The sequence below is a fragment of the Temnothorax longispinosus genome, chromosome 5 (genome assembly GCF_030848805.1).
Source record: "Temnothorax longispinosus isolate EJ_2023e chromosome 5, Tlon_JGU_v1, whole genome shotgun sequence".
NCBI classification, from domain to species: Eukaryota; Metazoa; Arthropoda; class Insecta; order Hymenoptera; family Formicidae; genus Temnothorax; species Temnothorax longispinosus.
Window position 1 is genome coordinate 20,215,456 of NC_092362.1, and position 12,196 is coordinate 20,227,651.

The following is a 12,196-nucleotide window of genomic DNA, read 5'->3' on the forward strand; positions in this document are numbered from 1 at the left end:
TCCAATCCACAAAGTTTCCATGAAAATGTAATTTTTCGAGTTAACACGTTTGCTTGGGGCAGTATGAATCATTTGTAATTCAAAAGAAATGCAAGCAGTCGCGTTGCATACGATATAATTCTTCCGTACCAGTCTCAGTAAAAGTCACGTTGCAGTTGTAGAGAAAGTCACACGCCCCAGCGATACCAGCTGCACAGTGATAACATCCGAAAAATTGTCGTTGTATTATTCAACGGATAGTACACCCAAGTGAGCTATCTTCACTATGCGGAATATGAATTCCCTATATTCGATCCATATATTTAATCTTGACTTGGGTTAATAGCCGTCGGTGAACGCGTGATACTGCATCGCTGTAAGCTTGCGTTCTACCAGCTGGCACCAACTCGTTGATATTCACGATGGTCGTAATCGGTTTTATTGATACTTTCCCGGAAAAGAGATTTATAAGCGGCTTATAGGCGTAAATAAATCCCCGAAAGTTCAAAAATCATCAGCGAACGAAAGCGGATTTATTAAATTTTTGTCGAAAAACTAGATGGTTAAATTTTTCAGTAAATCTATCAATAGCTCACCGAGATATACCTTCCTCTTTTGCATTAGAAGTCCCTTTGCGCTGTTGACATGTTTAAGAATTACCGTGTCCACTTCTACATTGCATCGTAGACCCAATGTGATTTACAGAACAATTTTCAAGAAATCTACAAAGGTACTGCTTCATAAATTTGCACGTTATCAAAACAAAACATAACTGTAATTAAAAATAAGTATTTAAAGTAACAACAAAAAATAAAAAATAATATTTTACGTAAGGTAAATGTCCCTATGCCCTACCATGCTCCCTCTACCGACCACTTTGACGTGAAACGTTATTTACGAGGCTGCCGATTCATCAACACGTTTATTAGTGGAGTGGAAAAATTCCGGAATTCGTGCAGTACAAAAGGATTGTAACGTGCAGATGAGTAAGTACAATAATTAGATATATTTTTTTCGCATTTCTTGCCGCACGTCACCATCCACGCGTATTCTTAAGAGTGAGGTTAAAAATTGTTGGTCGCCTAAATAGTCCGTATTTCGTTCAAAATCCTTTTGTAAGGAATAATTCGAGCGCTAAATGGTTCGTTACAGTTTGATTGCCATATTCGAAAAAAAAATCAGTCGAAAACTGTCTTTTTTTTTTATTTATTCGATGGTCGAGGTTAGACACAGCAAAACGCCTGCATGTCCCCAGTACCGTACACGTAAATGTCAGTGTATTGTCAAACACTAAAATATCTGTAAAAAATATTATAAATTTTGTTGTTCGATCATAAATGCTGTAGAGTTTATGATCGAAGTCTGCGTACATGAAAATAATTCATTCCCTGCTACGCAGATTACATTACGCAGAGATATCTATAGATTTTTGTAATTTTTATGGTGGTCGGTAATGGGGGCATACCCAGTCGGAATTGGGCACAGCTAGTCGGTAGAGGGGGCACGCACTAGTGCGCCTTTATTCTTCTTTATCTAGAAAAATACTTGACGGAATGGATTGAGTCGGCCTTATAGGGGTCGGGAATAGGGACATTTACCTTAATTCAGTTCGCGGTAAAACTCTTAATATAAATCCTGTAATAATATGTATAATATATATGTACGTGTGTAATTATATATACATAAATCACGTATTATACACTAATGTGTAATTAATGTAATAATTATATATAGTATCAAAAAATATTTTCTTTACGATAAATTTGACGCAAATGGATATACAGTGGATCAAAAAAGTATTTGCACGCCCAGTTTTCTTACAATAACTTTATTCGAAGGAATAATACATAATTACGAATTATGTCCATAAGTAACTTATTACGTACAATACATGTAATATTATTTTTCGAATAAAGTTATTGTAAAAAAACTAGGTGTTCAAATACTGCTCCACTATATATAAGTATATGCATTTTCATAATAAAGTGGTATACCACGTAAACAAGAGCAGCTAGATAGCTAAACCGAATTAATTCAACATGTTCGGTATGTGAGGATAATCTTCAAATCGATAGGTCTTTATAAGCCGTTAATTAATATTGCATGCTGAATTTCCCATTGAGAGCGTCGCGGACATTGCGGTCTGTAATTATTATTACCTATGATACAGTTCGTTCTCCGCATGTGCAGAGTGTATAGCTAAATTATGCTAACGCAATCGTCACGCGAGACATTAATATCACTTTGGACGACATTTAGAGTTCAAAGAATCGTTATAGATATGAAAACAAAAACAAAATTATGAAATAAAAATATTTCAAGAATTATTTAATCATTTATATAACGATAATTCTGATAATTGTAAGAAAATTATTAATCTATTAACAATCTAGTATACAAAAAGATGATTTCAAACAGATGATAAAATGAAGATATAACGTCTAAAATTTACTAATTTAAGTCGAAAGTGTAATTTCGCCGCGTTTGTTTCGTCGAGTCGCTGTTGCTCTTTGTTTCGCAAGACTGCAGATGTAATGTTAATATAGCATGCTTTACAAATCTCACTGTCATAAACCGACTGCAGATCTTCAGAATTATTATGTCGAAATGATAACTTTTAATGTTAATAAACAGTAATATGTTTACATCACTCTCGACGTGCTGCAGGGCTCATAATATTAATAGAGTATATATCACATGCATTTTTATTATTTTAAAATATGCAAACATTAAAAAAAATAAAGCACATGCCGCATACATATACATACATATGTACGTCTAATTTAATGTAATTAAAACCTGCCATTTCTTTTTTAATTCAACTGTGACTGAAAGCGCTACTGATATTGAAACATTTTGCCGAATTCGATGTACATTCGTAAATACCAGAATTCATATCTGATAACTGAACGGTGAACGACGACGTTGTACCTGTTGTCATTAAAACATGTACGTTTTTGCGTTCGAACTGCACGCGAGCTCTCGAGATAATGTTGCTTCTCGTGGCGAGCACAGCAATTTGTCACGACTTGCTTCCCGACGAACGATTCAAAAACAACATTTTTCAACGTGCAGCTCAGCTGAGGCGCCACAGCAGGAGATAATGGCAAAATCGAATACCGCTGTACCTCACGGAAGTGAGCAGTAATAACGATTTTATGAAAATTTTATGAGACCAGAATTTCCACCGGGGAATGGCATTCTCGTTCGAAGCAAAGAGTCATTTGCAAGAATAGAGAAGAATCTGTGAAATTCTAACTGTCTTGTTAAAATGTTAATTATTATTGTTATGAAAATGTTAACGATATCGGCAACATTGCGAATAGCAATCCTTCATTCCGATTCAGAAATGTTTAATATTATATGTATATCTGTTATTATATACTGCGTATATTGAGAAGATTCTTGAAGAGACATTTTAAAGGTAAAGAAATATAACTCGCAAACAAAACTTAATCAAACTTTGATCAATCTTCGATTGAAAACTTTTTTACAAATGAAATTTTTAAGTAAAGCGACGAATCGCTATCGTTTGATGTAAATTTTAGGTATCGTAAAACTTCTCTCTGGAAAGCGCCAATAAACGCGTTGCTCTCTTTCTCCTACAAGTTCCGAGTTGTTGATCAATGTTACGGGAACGCTACGCTGCGGTGGAATATTTAAACGTGTGCTCGCGTGGCCAATATATCGGAACATCAAACGTGCGCTTGCTTCCTTTGTGCGAAAATACTAACGTTGTAACATACCTTTATATCGACTATTTTTTGAAACTTTCATCCGTTGCGTCATCACTTTCTGCGAATGTCCGGAAAACTGTTTCGCCATTGCCGGAAGTCGTTTGTCACGGAATTGGCGTTTAGAATATTACATCTGTTGATACTCTTGCACAAGTATTGCAAAAACGTTTTTAATTTGCAAAACAAATGCTGTCCTCGCAATAGTAACTTTTAAAATCAATTTTGCCTTTGTTCTAAATATTAGCACAAAGTTGCCGTATGTCACGTAGAAACATACGCATTAAAAATTTTAAATGAACATTAAAAGGCAGCATGTAGTTATTTGTATTTCTTTTTTTGAACAGAAAGCTAACCAACAAACTTTTCTCGTCATAAATTTGTTATAGTCTAGGATCATATTATGGCTTAAAAAGCTTTGCGAATAAAAACCACGGGGATTCATTAACCACTAGCGTCTAACGAGATTTAAACCGGAGTTTCCGTAAATTAGTATGCGATACTTAATGGTTTTTTTAATCGGGATTATGCTCGGCCTCAGGTATTTATCAAAGTGCTTGTTACAAGTACTTTTTTCATAATTTTTATCTCGTCACTAAAAGCAATGCAAGGAATTTCGTATGGTTGCATGGAGCGCAAGAATGAAAATGACGTATACTTAAATGAATATGCAGCATATGACTTTGTGCGGAAAGGACAAGCCGTACAATGTCATATGTTTAGCTGCGGTGGTATGCACCATGATGAATAAATTACAATAATAGCGGTAATTCAATTCACAAAATTAAATTAAATTAGTAATATAAATTTATCTCTAGAAAAGACGTACGCGTGATAACAGTTTGGTTAAATCAAAGTAAGATTAGCTTGGAGATTCTGATATTCTTATATAAAACATAAAATATAAAATTTTGTATTAAAAATCACAATAGTTGACATATGATGTTCATTATTCGTTTTTGCAAGAATTCAAAAGAAGACGAAATAAAAGATACACATATAACACAGCGCTATTTAGAACCAACGTTGCTCTGCGGATGAATAATAATGGGACAAAAGTAATCTTTCAAGTCACGTTTCATGCTCGTTATATTAACGTACAAGGATCTATTATAAATCACGACTCCCGACTCGGTGAAAGCTAATCCTAGGCAAAGCTTTAGATATTCTTAACAAATCACAGTCGATTGCACGGTTGCGACCCGGCACTTAACGAACTTATCTCGGCTCGCCCCGAGAGAATTGATCACCGAGATATAAGACTTCCGGCACGAATTTCCGAAGCCACCTCAGCCGGCTCCGGCTACGTGATCTCATAAGTAACTGCACAAAAACACGCCTAATCCATTTTCCGCGGCCATGATGCACCAAGCACGTGATCACTATCGTTTTTCTCCATTTCGCAATCCGTTCGGTGCAGTCGCGACTCTTTAGGTTCTGCAACCGGATAGCGCATCGTTTTATTTGTGTTACCTTTTCCTCATGCGCTTTGCCAATAAGCGGATTAAATAAAACGTCAAAAAAGTCGTCCAATATTCTTTCAAGAGTATTATAGTAACGCGTTGGATCGCTGTCTGTCACTTTACACTCTCATCCTTACGTTTTGTGTGGCAGGTTGCCACATCGTGAAACTACTTACATCTCGTATAATTAGATATCTCTTAACATATTCACCGCCAAGTGTATTTTACGTGACTTTTTCTTCACGCCAATTGAATTATTTCACATTATAAAGAACAACAAAACATTTAATTTATAGTATTAAATAATTTATAGTAGTAAATTTGTAGTATTTAATTGCACAAAGATATAACACGTGACGTATTTATTTGACTGTCGCTCCATGGCGATCACCGATGACCGTCATAGCGATGAATGTGTTAATTTTATTGATTTTACACATTGCTGATGTCCTTTTGTCTAATTTCACATGTTTAATACTCGTAAAACTAAACCCGTCTTAAAGAGTGGAGTATTAGATTAAATCTCAACAAGCACTGTGCACTAACCAGACGGTTTTATGCACTCACGCGGGTAACGCTACCAGACGGTTCTACGCACGCATTTTTGCATGGTTGCACAGCATAATAGATTCATGAACTATTACGCGTCGTAACCAGCTGACGTGCCGAATTTCAAGACATTATCGCGGGTGTAACAGATGTCGCGCATTTCTAGAAATTGCTCTCAATTTCTCGATCAATTAATCGTATAGGATTGGTGCAGCGCCAAATCGGACCAATCGTTCCCTCGGTTAGCCCAGCTATTGGACTAACGTGTAGTTTTAACGTCGTTCACCAAAAATTAAACGCGACATCCTATATACTAGTGACTCGGATTCTAGGGTACTAGGACGTTTCTATCTCGAATCTCTCCGAGTGGATAAAATGAAATAGCATTAAATTAATTTGTCGATTTTTTAACAATCGATACGTTTCTGTGAAGCAACCGAACAATCTTTCTCTCCAATTGGCCAACTCTCGCCTGTTCTGCACTTTTCTCCAATTACTGTTCCTGGTCATTACGTGGATAGATTATACCTCGTTACAGCTCGGACCTCCTATAACCGTATCTCGAAAAATGTAATCGGGAGCTACATTTCGCAAAGGATCTAATACCAGTTAATGCAATTTTCGTTGTGCGGTTACTGCGATAAATCCGATCGCGATATCATTCAATTATTTGCTTTATCGTTTAACAATATTACTTATTCCGAAAATGCTCAGAAATAGAGACTGTCACTTTGAGTAGCAAAAATATAATTGATAACGTAAAACGTAAACGGCAAATCTTGTTACGTCTTATCCGAATTTAACCATATGTCTCAAATTAGCATAGTTTTTACCTCGGAACAGTTAGTAACTGCTCGATACACACACACACACACACACACACACACACACACATTAGCTCTGTTTTTCACATTAGTTACGTTTTTTTGGGCCAACTCGACTGTACAAACACATTAAAGAACTGTACGGAAGGCCGTACTAGCAACAAAACTTGCGAAACGCGAGGCTAATTGCAGAGCAAATAAAACAACAGCGGAATATTCGTTGCGTCAGTTACGTATCAGAATCGCATAACAAATAAATAGCGAAAAAAAAAACATTTTCATCTATTCTTTTGATTATTTGAATGAAAAAAGAACTATCAGAAAACCAAATAACCTGTCAGTGTATGGCGAAACCAAATTATAAACGTATGATGAAAAAGACATCTCTCTTTGAATGCAGGTAACGGCGATGTATACGCGTTAATGGTTGCGAGGTGGCTTGTTTCCGTTATGATAGCACCGCATGCAGTATACATCGCCGTGTAAGCTAATTACCGCGGTATTTTAGCCGCGCGAGACCACTCACCTCACGGACTACGAAATTACGCTGCGAGTTTTGACAAGGAAGTATTCCGAAACAGATATGATTTATTATTATCAAATAGTTACCATACTTATTTTCATAAAAATAATTATTAAAATTTAATTAAATTTATCATTACTCGTATACTATATAGTAGATGCATTCAAATAAAAACTAAGATTTAGTATTATGTAAACATATTATTTTTTATCTTTACCATTTCTATAATCTTTGGCTACAGGAACCGACTAATCCAGTTTATATCTGTGATTAATTTATCGAGAAATTGATAACAATTCATGTTTTAAGTAATTAATTAAAATATAACAAAGAATCTTTTGAATTCGTATTTTCGCATAATGTATTGTTATCAAAGCTTCGAAGCAGCATTACGTTCTTAAATTTAATTAGAATCTTTTTTCTCGTCTTTTTCGCAAACACTATGCGGATGTTATTTGCAGTTTATGCAAAACATCTCATTACCTTCGAAAATTCTCTTCAAGTTAAAATAGTGCTCTAGCCATTATTTAATCGTTTGGCGTGAATTAATACAGATTGTTATGCGAGACAGCAGAAAAGAGAGGGCGCCAAGACACAGGAAAGAGAAAGGACTTACGAGAAAATGGTCAGACCGTTAGGAAGAGAGGGGTCGCAGAGTAGGAGAGGAGATTGAAGGGAGGGAGGAGGGTTGATACGTTCGAGGAGGGTAGCGTTGATGCAGTCGCACCAGCCAGTCAGTGGCTGCTACAGCACAGTAACGCGCGCGCGTGCTCCTTTTCAAATCGTTTTCGGCCTAACAAACGCAGTAAATCAAGAATCTTCGTCGGAATATGACACAAAATTTGTCGGCACGATAATTTTGTGAATCATATAGTCACCAATTACACCCGCCGATGCTGCCTTTCGTTTTCGGCGTTCGCGATTTCGAGTTTTCCGGTAATCCGCGTGTTATACGAGTTATACAAGTGACGGAAAGGAGAGAGATGACAGCTTCTTGCGAAGTACCCTAGCTTCTAATTTTTTGCACGTGCGTCTTGAAATTCGTGAAGCCTCGCGGAAAAGTCGGGTAATGTGGGCAGAGTGTATTGAATTAATGTTACCGTCTTTGCGCAATACAGAATGAAACCTCAAATGAAGATAATAAATAATCAAATAGGTGGACTTTAACTGGCAAAGAGACCCTTTTGAAGCCCTGATGATGAAATGTTCTCGGGCTTGCAATTCGATTGCACATTTATCTCACGCGTATGTGACATCGACGATTTATTGCTATGGTATTATATCGTTATCGATTGCCCGTTATAACACCCTCCTTCACTCAAATACATTTATCTAAATTTATTCCGAAAATAATTTACAACGAAAGAAATATTAGGTGTAAAACACCTAGGAGAGAAAAAAACAACTCACTTTTTTAGACCGTTTTTGTGCACTAAATAACATCACTTGTTTTACCGTTGTAAACGCAGATTTTTTTCTTTCAACGGTTTTTCAAAATATATATCTGTGAGATATGTATTTTTAATAAAGAGAGTTACACAAACAATCGCTGTGAAAGGATTAAACAAGTTTTTTTGTGCAAGACAAAAAATAATTTTTCTACCGTTAAAACAAGCGGATAAAGAAATCGTGAATAAATTCTGATTAAATAGAATTGTTCAATTTGACAATCCGTTATTGTGCACGGGATTTTCGATTAGCTAGTAAAAAATTAAATTGAAAGTTTATACGTGGCGCTTTTTCAATTTGTAGTTTAAATTTAATACAACAAATATACCGTGAACGACATTCATTTTCTAGATGGAAATTTAATTATAACTAAGAAATGCTATTTAAAAAAATATAGCAGAAATATCATATCGTGCGACGTACATAACATTTTTTTCCGTTTGCATTATACTATACTTTTAAGTTGTTTTGTTATAATTCACTACGACACACCCTGCGATCTTTATTTACAATAAAAAAATTATATCAAGAAACATATTACAACCATCTTACTTTAACATTTATGTTCTTGGATAACTTCGAACGTTATCGCGTCGTCGTGTAATCTCAAGTAAATTACTTCCCCAAACCTTGATCAGGACATAATCTAACTTTTCTGCAAAATCACATCGTTAAAAATTCCAAGTGCGTGAAGTACGTATCAACCGAAGTTACGGCTAAGTAACTTTGTCTTCCTCTCCAAATAGAAACTTTAGGAAATACGATCCAGAATCCTATTGAGATTTGAGCAATTTACGGCGACAGTTTGAGTAAGATGTAAATTGTCCATTATATTTCATCTAATTCTAAGCCGAATTGTGCGGTCGCTTTGTGACATATTTGATACAAGTTCAATGAAGATCCTTGCCGCACTTTGGCCCGAATACGGTGAATCATCAATTAATTGGATGGTTTGCAATTACGATTAACTCCGTTGCTTAATTAGCCGCGGTATAGCTGATAGGTTTGAAAATTATCACGACTTCATGATCTATTTTATTCTTTGTCTATCTAATTTAATAATCAATTACGCATGAGACAATCACAAATAACGATAAATATATTAAAGAATAAATAATCTTAAATAAAATCATTTCAAAACAGTAACGATTAGATGAAATGTGTTTTATATATTGGTAAGCAAATTTAATTATTATGTAACTTTCACGTTGTGAGAAACGTGCCATATCGTAAACTATTGTATGACATTAATAGTCGTCCATTTAATGATTATACATATATAAGCATACTAAATTATATTAATTACCATAAATATAGATCAGAACAACAGAAGAATGATATTATTGTATATAATATGCATATGAATATCGACTACTCTATGAAACGTAAATAATTAATCATATCTAAAACTAATAGACTTTGTAGAGACTTTGTAGAGACTATAGGAGCAACATTATTATATTCTGTTTCTATTGTTTGTTAATACTGTTTTCTCTTTTTCTTCTTTTTAGTTATTCGCTCATTATGTACTGCTTTACTCTTTGTGTCGTGCAATATTTTATAAAATTACGCGCGCGCGTTATTGCTAACAATCACCGATCCCGACTCGTGATTGCGTGTTAAACCAACGGTGAAAATCAATTGATTTGACGAGCAGATGTTTGCAATCATCAGCGTAAATTTAGCATCCGAAAAACGGCACACCGTTAATAAACAGACGAGGGGCTCCTATCACCGTCGGCAAAATCGACTTTCCCGTACCTATATATACGCTTCGACATCACTACCGAACTGTTGTATACTATTTCGTAATTTATACGATGTTCATCGCGACACTGCACATTATGGAATTTTCAGGTTAAAAATAACATTACTCGTGCAAAATATTATTAGAAAGAATTGAAGAGATGCAAGAAGTAAAGAATGTAGGAAGATAAATGCATTTGCATGAATTCTCAATTAATAATAATAATATCTATACTGTTATCATTTGATAATAACAAGAGAATTATTAACTTTTCACTAATAATAATATAGAAATTACATAAATTCTGGTGTTCATAAAAATAATAATTGATTACGCTACTTGTAAAATTTATAATCAAAATATTATAATTTGCGTTTATATCATAAAAATATTGTTATTACTGGTATAATTCATTAAAATAATGAAGAAAATTGCTAAAAATTGCGATTAAAATAGATATACAGAATGTGTAATGAATTATTACACCTTTTCTATTAACAGATGCTTTCATAGATACATCTTAATTGATAAATTGTTTCTCTTCAGAGAGAACCAATATATAAAACTAGATCAAATATAAAACTTGTACTATCTGTTAAAATATCATAAATTTTAATTAACACGAATTTTTCTTTATCGCAATATCAGAATATCAGAATACCAAATAACTGTGTAATTAAGCCATAAAATTTTCGTTAAGGAAAAATCTATTCTAAATTCATCAAATTTATCTGAGAGAAACTCTGCACGATTTATAATACAACTTCTATCTCCAGCTTTTGATTGCAATCATCTCTCTCTTCCTCTTTTTCGCTATACACGTACAATACCGATCACGTAGGGACAGGGAGCAACAGGTCGTCTAGAACCGACAGTTGGTCATGTTCCTATTGAACGTTCATAGAGATCATAGAGCATTCCCTGTAAGTAATAATGCATATCCGCGTGCAGAAAGAAATCGTGCGAAAGCATTCCAACACGGTGCAGCGCAGCCATCAAACTTCCGTCGGAGTTTGAGTCGCGCAACAGGTATACATTCAGCAACAACGAATTACAGCCGACCTCGGTCCGTCGATTCTGACGATCGTTCGGCAAGCCGGGAAGTTCCCCAGGAACAACGCAACTTCCAGCGACGTAGCCACGTCGAAGTTTTTAATTACACGAAACCCGGGGTCGTTATCGACGCGCGACCGCACGCCCGCGCTCGCACATCTGCAATTTCTCGGCCATGCAACGCGGCGCTTCGTGACCGAGCAATTTAAACTTGTGGCTTGCACGATACCACCTGCGGGTTCGAAGCTCGGAAGACCTATCAAAATACCCGATAGCAGAGTCGTCGCCAATCTGATGGCGTTAGATAATGATTGTCTATATAGATACGATGTGTACTCAGTTCATTTCGCTATTGTTAAATGTATATTGTTTTTAACGCATAAATCCGTATTTTGCCTTCTATACAGAAGAGCATAATAACACGTTCAAAGATATTTGTGTTTTGTTGTTTATGTAATGCTTAATATTAATCACGAAATCAATAAAAGAAGCATCAGTTACACACATTTGCCCGTAAAATACTTTAATATCCAATTAAGCATAAAACGTTAAAACAAAGCAAAAGGGTGTTAAACGTAATAGGTCATAAATATTATTTTTTTTCGAGAATCAAAGGGGGAGATGATAAATTATGAGAACAACGGTAAGATCCAGGTCAGCGATAAATCTGTTCCAACTTTTACGCGTAAATGACGCCGTTTAAATCGACAAATGTTTCGACGAGTAAACTCACAGTTAACGCGCCATATTTCATTCTTTAGTCTTTACGTAAAAAAGTTGAAAAACTGTGACAACCTAGAGGTCGCAAAATGTGCAACACCGGGAAAGACAGGTCCTGTATAATAAAAGCAAATGGGAGATTACGTGAGCATCGT

General features: G+C 35.3%; 1 protein-coding gene across 7 annotated transcripts in view; it reads left to right on the forward strand.

The window, feature by feature from the left end:
* The window catches only part of Glurb (metabotropic glutamate receptor B), a 121,814-nt gene that overhangs the window by 50,502 nt on the left and 59,116 nt on the right, over positions 1–12,196 (forward strand). For 2 of the 7 annotated variants that reach the window (XM_071779225.1, XM_071779227.1), the window contains exon 1: positions 7,806–8,346. The exons of 2 other annotated variants lie outside the window; for them this stretch is intronic. The gene's annotated coding sequence lies outside the window, so the exon portion shown is untranslated. Of the gene's footprint in view, positions 1–7,805; positions 8,347–12,196 lie in introns of those variants that run through there. 3 more of the 7 variants (XM_071779228.1, XM_071779229.1, XM_071779226.1) reach the window with 2 other exon arrangements.